The sequence below is a fragment of the Balaenoptera physalus genome, assembly GCF_965194825.1.
Source record: "Balaenoptera physalus genome assembly, chromosome: 10".
Taxonomy (NCBI): Eukaryota; Metazoa; Chordata; class Mammalia; order Artiodactyla; family Balaenopteridae; genus Balaenoptera; species Balaenoptera physalus.
Genome location: NC_138889.1, coordinates 10,365,290 through 10,374,499, shown reverse-complemented (window position 1 = coordinate 10,374,499; position 9,210 = coordinate 10,365,290). Strand labels below are relative to the sequence as shown.

Genomic DNA, 9,210 nt, shown 5'->3' with positions numbered 1-9,210 from the left:
TGACAGAAATAAGTAGCAGCAGTTCAACTATGAAATACCAGGGCAGTGCAAAAACCTGGACTAAGTGATGAGCTGACCAGCAAAACACAGGCCTTCCTGCCTTCACTGTTCCTGGCAAACCATCAAGGCTTGTGTATTACAGCCTAGGAGAGCCACCTCAAAGATGAAATCCAGATCAGAGGTGTTGCCTGATGGGGCAGCAGCAATTAGAAGTGATGACAGGGATTCATGGTAGTTTGGCCCTTTCCACACTTGGTCTAAACCCTCTCTACTTCTTAAATCAGGAGTCAACTACTTTTTTCTGTAAAGTGTCAGGTAGTAAATATTTTAGGCTTTGTGAGCCTTTTGGTCTCCCCTGAAACTACTCAACTCTGCCCTTGTTGTGCTAACAGCCATAGGCAGTATGTAAACAAATGGGGGTTTCTGTGCTCCAATAAACTTTATTTACAAAAATAGTCAGTGGGTTTGATTTGGCCCATGGGCCATAGTTTGCAGACCACTTCCTTACCTTAACCCGATTGGTGTAGACTAGTACCTGACATTTGGCTCTTCACCATCACGAATTACCAGAAGAGCAGCTGATGTTTCTAGGGGTACATGAGTTCACAAGTAAGTAACAGATGAGGACTAAACTTCCTATTTAAAAAAAAAAAAAGACAAACTGAACACCATATATCACTTGAAGTAGAATTACTAATAGTGAGAATTTAAAATATGCAAAATAAGAATACTCAAAGAGATAAGGGAAGATACTAGAAAAATAAAAAATTCAGAGGAAATCACAAATAAGAACCAAATAGGAAATGTTAGTATGTAAAATATAGTAATTAAAACAAAAACACAGTAAATTGTAGGATGGATGGAACTGAAAAACCACTAGTGAGTTGAAAGACCATGCTGAGGATCCTCCAGAAGGCAAGAGGAAAGGATAAGATAGAACATATTAAAAAGAAAAAGCCCAGAGATATGGAGGAGTCCCAGTAGGAGAGAAAAAAAAATGGAAAGTGGTTGTATTTGAGGAAATAATGGAGACATTTCCTAGAATTAGGAAAAAAAATCTCAAATTGATTGGGGTTATAGAGTACCAAACAGAAGAGAACACTGAGACTGTATCCATGTGAAACATTTCATATAAAGGAAGACTCCAGAGAGATTAAAGTCCTCAATGTGAAAAATAAAAAATAAAACTGTAACTCTAATAGAAGAAAATATAGGAGAATGACTTTGAAGTCTGGAGTGGGTGCTTTTGTTTTGATGTTAAACTAAAGTTCAAAATCATAAACCACAAGGCAAAGAATTGATAAATTTGAGTTACCTCAAAGTTAAGCATTTCTTCTAAACAATGTACACTATGGACAAGTTGACTAAACAAATGACCAATTGGGAGAAGACACTTGTAGTTTTTATAAACAAGAAAGTATCAATATCCAGCATAATTATGGAACTACTATAAATCAACAAGAATATGACAGAGATCCTGATAGAAAAATGAGTGGAAAATAGGCACAGGTAATTTACAGGAAACCGAGAGAACAATGTGCACTTAAAGATATTGTCAAATTAGTATTTAGAGAAATGCAAAGTAAAACAAGTAAGTGTAGATAGGAGAGTGGTGGTAGAGCAGACTGCAGATTATGAAGCCACAGTTAGGAGGACTAGACTAGATATACTTATAAAAACATGCTTATATCCATGAAATATAGTTCTCAGTTAAAAAAAAAGTGAGAAGTGCAATATGATATATAAAATAATTCCCTTTAAGTAAATTAAAAATATGCACACTGTCAAAGAAAAAAATTATACTGGACAAAGTTAAACAGGCAAGGAAGAATTTATTCAAGGCTATTACCATAGGAGAGAGAGGCCAGTACCCTGTCTGAACTCAACTCTGCTGAAACAAAGGGTGGAAGCGTTTTAAGCACTAGGGTGAGCTAGTGGACAAATAATAGGAAGTGTTTTTGGGGGAGGTTGGTCAATGGGTTATGTCAAGCATATGGAGTTACTTCTGAGTTTGCAAATGTCCCTTCTGTGATTATGCCATCTGTGTTTGCTAATTGGCCCTCACTGAATTAGACTCCTACCCTTCCACAGAGACTGGGAGAAAGGGAAGCTATGTTCTTTGATGATTACACTTCAAAGGGATGGCTCCCATGTCCTTGAGAAAGACTTTCCTGGGTTGTAAAATTGGCAGGAGGCTTTTATAAAGATTTGTGTCTCCTATTTACAGTAGCCAAGCCATGGAAGCAACCTAAATGTCCATCGACAGATGAATGGATAAAGAAGATGTGGTATATATATATATACATATATATACATATATATACATGTATATATATATATGTATATATATATATCAGCCATAAAAGAGAATGGAAAAAAAAAAAGAGAGAATGAAGTAATGCCATTTGCAGCAACATGGATGGGCCTAGAGATTATCTATTAAATGAAGTAAGTCAGACAGAGAAAGACAAATATCATATGATGTCACATATGTGGAATCTAAAAAAGTGGTACAGATGAACTTATATACAAAACAGAAATAGACTCACAGACATAGAAAACAAACTTAGGGTTACCAAGGGGAAAGTAGTGGGTGGAGAGATAAATTAGGAGTTTGGGATTAACAGATACACACTATTGTATATAAAATAGACAAACAACAAGAATAGGGAACTATATTCAATATCTTGTAATAACCTATAATGGAAAAGAATCTGAAAAATATACATATACATATATATGTATAACTGAATCACTTTGCTGTATACCTGAAACTAACACAACTTTGTAAATCAACTGTACTTCAATTTTTAAAAAAAGATGAAAAGAACAGAAATAATAATAAAAGAAAAAAAAGATTTGCATTTTTCAAAGGGGCAGATAAAGAAAGTACAGTTACAAGTTTTCTTAAGTAAATGCTCTAAGAAAAGTCAGGGGTCAAGAGTTAGGAAAACGCCCCAAGTCCCAGTGTAAAGTTTGGTCAAGCTGAGAACATTAAGGCCATCTTGGTCAACACCAAACAGCAATACACATTATACAAAAACTTACACAAATAATTGTTTGTGGGGAGAGGCAAGAAATGGTGGTGGGGAATAGGAATCAAAGGGACTAAGAGAGATGAGGGCCTTGCCTAGATCAATCTTGATAGTGTGTCATGGCTTGAGGTGTATAGTTCATTAATTCTCTCCACCTGAGAGCCAGAAAAAGGAAAGGAAGGAAAGGAAGGAAGAAAGAGGGGGAAAAATGAAAAAGTAAAAAGAAACAGAGCTTCCTGATCAACCTGGGTGTTTTCAAGGATACCCTGTTAATCAGATTATCTGTTATACTCAGGGCTATCATGATAAACTGGTTTTCTAATTTCTTTTTTTTTCCCTTCTAGTTTTAATGAGATATAATTAATACAGCACTGTATGAGTTCAAGGTGCACAGTATAATGATTTGACATACATACATCATGAAATGATTACCACTAAGTAGGGACTTCCCTGGCCGTTCAGTGCTTAAGGTTCTGCACTTCCACTGCAGGGGGTGTGGGTTTGATCCCTGGTCAGGGAACTAAGATCCTGCATGCTGCACAGTGCAGCAAAAAAAAAAAAAGATTTATTTTTCCTTGTGATGAGAACTCTTAGGATTTACTCTATTAACAGCTTTCATATATACCATACAGCAGTGTTAATTATATCAGTCATGTTGTACATTGTATCCCTAATGCTTATTTATCTTATGACTGGAAGTTTGTACCTTTTGACAATCTTCATCCAGTTCCCCTGTCCCCCCAGCCACTAATCTGATCTCTTTTTCTATGAATTTGTTTGTTTCTTTTTTTTTTTTCTTTTAAATTCAGTGGGGTTTTAGTGAAGGGAGGGAGCACAGTGGGCAAATCATTCTTTTTTTTTTTTTTAATTATTTAATTATTTATTTATTTATGGCCGTGTTGGGTCTTCGTTTCTGTGCGAGGGCTTTCTCCAGTTGTGGCAAGTGGGGGCCACTCCTCATCGTGGTGCGCGGGCTTCTCACCATTGCGGCCTCTCTTGTTGCAGAGCACAGGCTCCAGACGCGCAGGCTCTGTTTCTTTGTTGTTTTTTTTTTTTTTAACTAACAGTTATTACATTTCTTCTGTTTTTTTTTTAAAATAAATTTATTTATTTATTTATTTATTTTTGGCTGTGTTGGGTCTTCGTTTCTGGCGAGGGTTTTCTCTAGTTGTGGCGAGCGGGGGCCACTCTTCATCACGGGGTGCAGGCTTCTCACTATCGCGGCCTCTCTTGTTGCGGAGCACAGGCTCCAGACACGCAGGCTCAGTAGTTGTGGCTCACGGGCCCAGTTGCTCCATGGCATGTGGGATCCTCCCAGACCAGGGCTCGAACCCGTGTCCCCTGCATTGGCAGGCGGATTCTCAACCACTGCACCACCAGGGAAGCCCCTGTTTCTTTGTTTTTTGAAGTAGAATTTTATTTTCTTGTTTGATTGTTGTGGCTAAGACCTCCAATACTAAGTTGAATAAAAGGAGTGAGAGTGGGCATCCTTGTCTTGTCTTTGATCTTAGAGGAAATGCCTTCAGCTTTCCCTGTTTAGCATGATGTTGTCTATAGGTTTGCTAATTTCTTTATCATTAGCAGCATAATTCACTTACAAATGAATTTTCCCTAGGGCTATTGTTCTTTTCTGACTCGAAAGTTTTTAGCAATCCTCATATCTTTAGATATTTGACACAATTTGCATGGTAAACCCTGATTTCAGTTGTTTATAATTTTCAGTAGTGCTTGGGTCCTTTTCACATTTCCTGGCCCAATCTCTGTTCTACTCACTTGACTCTTTATAGTTTAAAAGGGCCATCCTATAGTTTAAAAGGGCCAATCAGACAACTCGATGTTTCCTTTTTGGTTGATCCTACCAGGAAAACCAAACCAACAAATTCAACAGCCTTACTATACAAAGTGTGATATGCAAATAAATAACATCAAATCTGAGCTGATTGGAAATACAAAACATTGGGCCCCCCTCAAAACCAGTGAATTAGAACCTGCATTTTTAACAAGTTCTTTAGACAATTTGTATGCATATTTTAGTTTGACATTGGGGCCTAGGGCAGGCCATCCCAAAATATGACTCAATGGCATATTTATTATTTTGAAATTAAGTTACTTGAGAAATGGCCAATACAAGAGGAACAATTTGGCCTTCTGTATCTCTGAAATCAGGAAATAAATGTCCCATAGAAAGGTGCCCTCCCTGTACTGGGCGGTAGAAAGACATTCTTATCACCAGAGATAGATAATTTGGGGCCAAGAAGCCTGTATAAGCAAATCTGGTTACTTTTTTGCTAATTTATTACCCAAGCCCAAATTTTGCTTAAATTTCTTACTAATTAAGCACTGAAACCTAAGTTTCTTTGTCCTGGCAATTTCTTTCAAATTTATTTTTTCTTTGTCTAAAAAAGTATACAATTGCCTCCTTTGGCCATTTCTTAGGTCCTATATTTATGAGACCTCTGTGTACATGGATTAAACTTGTTTCTTTTTCTCCTGTTACTCTGTCTTGTGCCAATTTTATTACTAGTGCAGCCATAAGAACTCGACAGGGGTGGAGGGGGAAATTTTCCCCTCCCTGACATTGAGAAGCACCATTGTACATTTGGACAAAGACTGATAGCATAGAAAACACAACCAACTTATTTTATAATTGAGGCAACTGAGAAAAATGGAAACTTAATGACTTGCATGAAGCTACGGATCTACTTTGTGGCTGAACCATGGCTGGAACCAGGATAACTGACTTTTATTCAAGGATTATTTCTAAACCACAATGTAGTTTGTCATTTTCAGGTTTCCCAGAGTTAATCTCTGGTCAGGTTTTTACTTCTTTAATCTGCATCAGTTTGTCACCAGCCTCAGCTGTTCCTGTCAGCTGCTCTTATTTCTGTCAATCCCAGTTTTGGTTCATATGTAGGAGACAGCTGTGTGTTTCTCCTGCCAGCGCCTTTTTTGGCATTGTTTAGTTGCAGTATGTTCTCATGCATGAAGAACAGAGAGCACAGTTAGACTTTCTATCAACATGCCTTATGACCCAGGACCAAATTACAAGTTTATGTAACCTACACCTTAATGATATTCATGGAAATGAGAATACTTCTAGGAGATTATAGGATTGGCTCAAGCATGACCTCCTTGTCACATCTGATATAGAAGACTTCTTCTTTTTTTTTAAAAAATATTTATTTATTTATTTGGCTGCGCCGGGTCTTAGTTGCAGCACGTGGGATCCTTGTTGCCGTGTGCGGGATCTTTGTAGCGGCATGTGGGCTTTTTTTTTTTTTCTTTTTTTAGTTGCAGCATGTGGGGTCTAGTTCCCTGACCAGGGATCGAACCAGGGCCCCTGGCATTGGGAGCTTGGAGTCTTAACCCCCGGTCTTCCCTGACCACCAGGGAAGTCCCAAGACATCTGTTTTTCAATTTCTTTTTTTTTTTTTTTTCAATTTCTTAAAAATCATGCTTTGTTATATGAAATTTCAGTCTTCCATTCTGTGACTCTGATTCTGTTCCAAAACCAGGACACTTCTAGATTGGAAGTTGGGAATAAATTGCTATGTGAGTTATTAAATTTTTCAAATGCCACCTATTTTAAACTAAAGTCTAAAGTCCTCCTCACTAAATTCTTTTTGTTCAGGACACAGACACAATCTGTAAACAATAAAAACATTAATTACTCATGTTTGCTCAATACACTTCTGTCAGAATTTTAATATTTGTGTCTAAGTTGGAAATCAATAGAAAGAGAGATGGCTGGGACCCGTAATTCTGAATTCTCAGTTTTGTGACCAGCTGTCTTCAGCAGCTGCAGCCTCTCCCATAAGTCTCTAGAGGATATGGGCAAGAAAAGGAAAGCTCTTTGTTACTGGCTCTGGAGGCCAATCTCATTGTATTTCTTTGATGGGCTGAGTTGGATGATGTGAGGCATGCCAAGGCTCCTCTTGCCTGTTAGAGGAGGAAGATTCCTGACTAAAAGTAGCTTCAGTTCACACCTTAAGTTCACACTCTAATAGCGATCCTTGATATCTTACCACTCTGATGGCATAAAGAAGCATAGAAGGGAACCAACAAACAAAAATCTGATGCATTTCTATTCATTAACAATGAACTATCCCCAAAGAAATTAAGTAAAAAAAATCCCATTTACAACAGCATGAAAAATAATAAAATACTTAGAAATAAACTTAACCAAGGTGGTAAAAGACTTGTACACTGAAAACTATAAATCACTCATGAAAGAAATTAAAGAAAACACAAATAAATGGAAAGACATCCATGTTCATGGACTAGAAGACTTAATATTGTTAAAATGTCCATTCTACTCGAAGTGTTCTACAGATTATTTACAATCCCTATTAAATCCTAATGGCATTTTTTTTTACAGAATCAGAAAAAAAATCCAAAAATTTCTATGAAACCACAAAAGACCCCCAAATAGCCAAAGCAATCTTTAGAAAGAAGAACAAAGCTGAAGGTATCACATTTCCTCATTTTGAAATATATTACAAAGCCACAGTAATCAAAACAGTATGGTACTGTCATAAAGACAGACATATAGACCAACAGAACAAAATAGAAAGCCCAGAAATAGGCTCAAACATATACACTCAACTGATATTTGACAAGGGAGCCAAGAATACACAACGGGGAAAGGGCAGTCTTTTCAGCAAATGGTGTTGGGAAAACTGGATATCCACATGCAAAAGAATGAAATTAAACTCTTACACCATACATAAAAATCAACTCAAAATGAATTAAAGATTTAAACATAAGACTGAAACTATAAAACTCCTAGAAGAAAGCATAGGAGAAAAGATTTATGACATGGGTTTGGCAATGATTTCTTGAATATGACACCAAAAGTATAGGCAACAAAAATAAAAAAAGATCAAGTGGAACTATATCAAACTAAAAAAGCTTCCACACAGCAAAAGAAATAATCAACAGAGTGAAAAGACAATGAACAGAATGGGAGAAAAATTTGCAAATCATATATTTGGTAAGACACTGTATCCAAAACATAAGGAACTCCTGCAACTCAATAGCAAATCCCCCCAAACAACCAACTAAAAAATGGGCAGAGGAAATGAATAGATATTTCTCCAAAGAAGAAATAAAAATGGCCAAAAGCATATAAAAAGATACTCAAATTACTAATTATCAGGGAAATGCAAATCAGAACCTTAATGAGATATAACTTCACACCTGTTAGAATGACTGTTATCAAAAAACCAAAAGACAACAAGTGTTGACAAGAATGTGGAGAGGGGCTTCCCTGGTGGCGCAGTGGTTAAGAATCCGCCTGCCAATGCAGGGGACACGGGTTCAAGCCCTGGTCCGGGAAGATCCCACATGCCGCGGAGCAACTAAGCCCGTGCGCCACAACTCCTGAGACTGTGCTCTAGAGCCCATGAGCCACAACTACTGAGCCCGCGTGCCACAACTACTGAAGCTCGTGTGCCTAGAGCCCGTGCTCCACAACGAGAGAAGCCACCGCAATGAGAAGCCCGCGCACCGCAACGAAGAGTAGCCCCCTCTCGCCACAACTAGAAAAAGCCCGCGCGCAGCAACGGAGACCCAATACAGCCAAAAATATATAAAAAAAAAAAAAAAAAAAAGAATGTGGAGAAATTGGGACTCTTATGCACTATTGTTGGGAATGAAAAATAGTGTAGCCACTATGAAAAATGTAAGGAAGTCCCTCAAAAAACTAAAAATAGACCTACAATATGATACAATAATTCCACTTCTGGGTATATATCCAAAATAATTGAAATCTGGATCTTGAAGAGATTGCTGTACTCTCATGTTCATTGTGGCACTATTCACAATAGCCAAGATATGGAAACAACATAAATGTTCACTGACAGGTGAAAGGATAAAGAATATTATGCTGTAGACATACAATGGTATATTATGCAGTCTTAAAAGAAAAGAAAATTTTGCCATATGTGACAACATGGATGGACTTGGAGGACATTATGCTAAGTGAAATAAGTCAGTTACAGTAGGACAAATACTGATTGATTCCACTTACATGAAGTATCTAAGATAGTCAAACATAGAAACAGAGAGTAGAATGGTGATTGCCAGGGCCCCGGGGGTGGGCAGTGGGAGAGAGGAATGGGGAGTTGCTGTACCACAGGTCTAAAGTCTCAGTTATGTGAGACGAATATTTCTG

General features: G+C 37.5%; 1 long non-coding RNA gene across 1 annotated transcript; it reads right to left on the bottom strand.

Annotated features, from left to right (window-relative positions):
- Positions 1–6,209: 6,209 nt before the first annotated feature.
- LOC309637033 lies at positions 6,210–8,743 on the bottom strand. Its single transcript, XR_014250383.1, has 2 exons — positions 8,668–8,743; positions 6,210–8,304 (listed from the first exon to the last, which is right to left on the bottom strand). It is a non-coding gene; the product is annotated as an uncharacterized lncRNA (long non-coding RNA).
- Between the last annotated feature and the right edge of the window lie 467 nt (positions 8,744–9,210).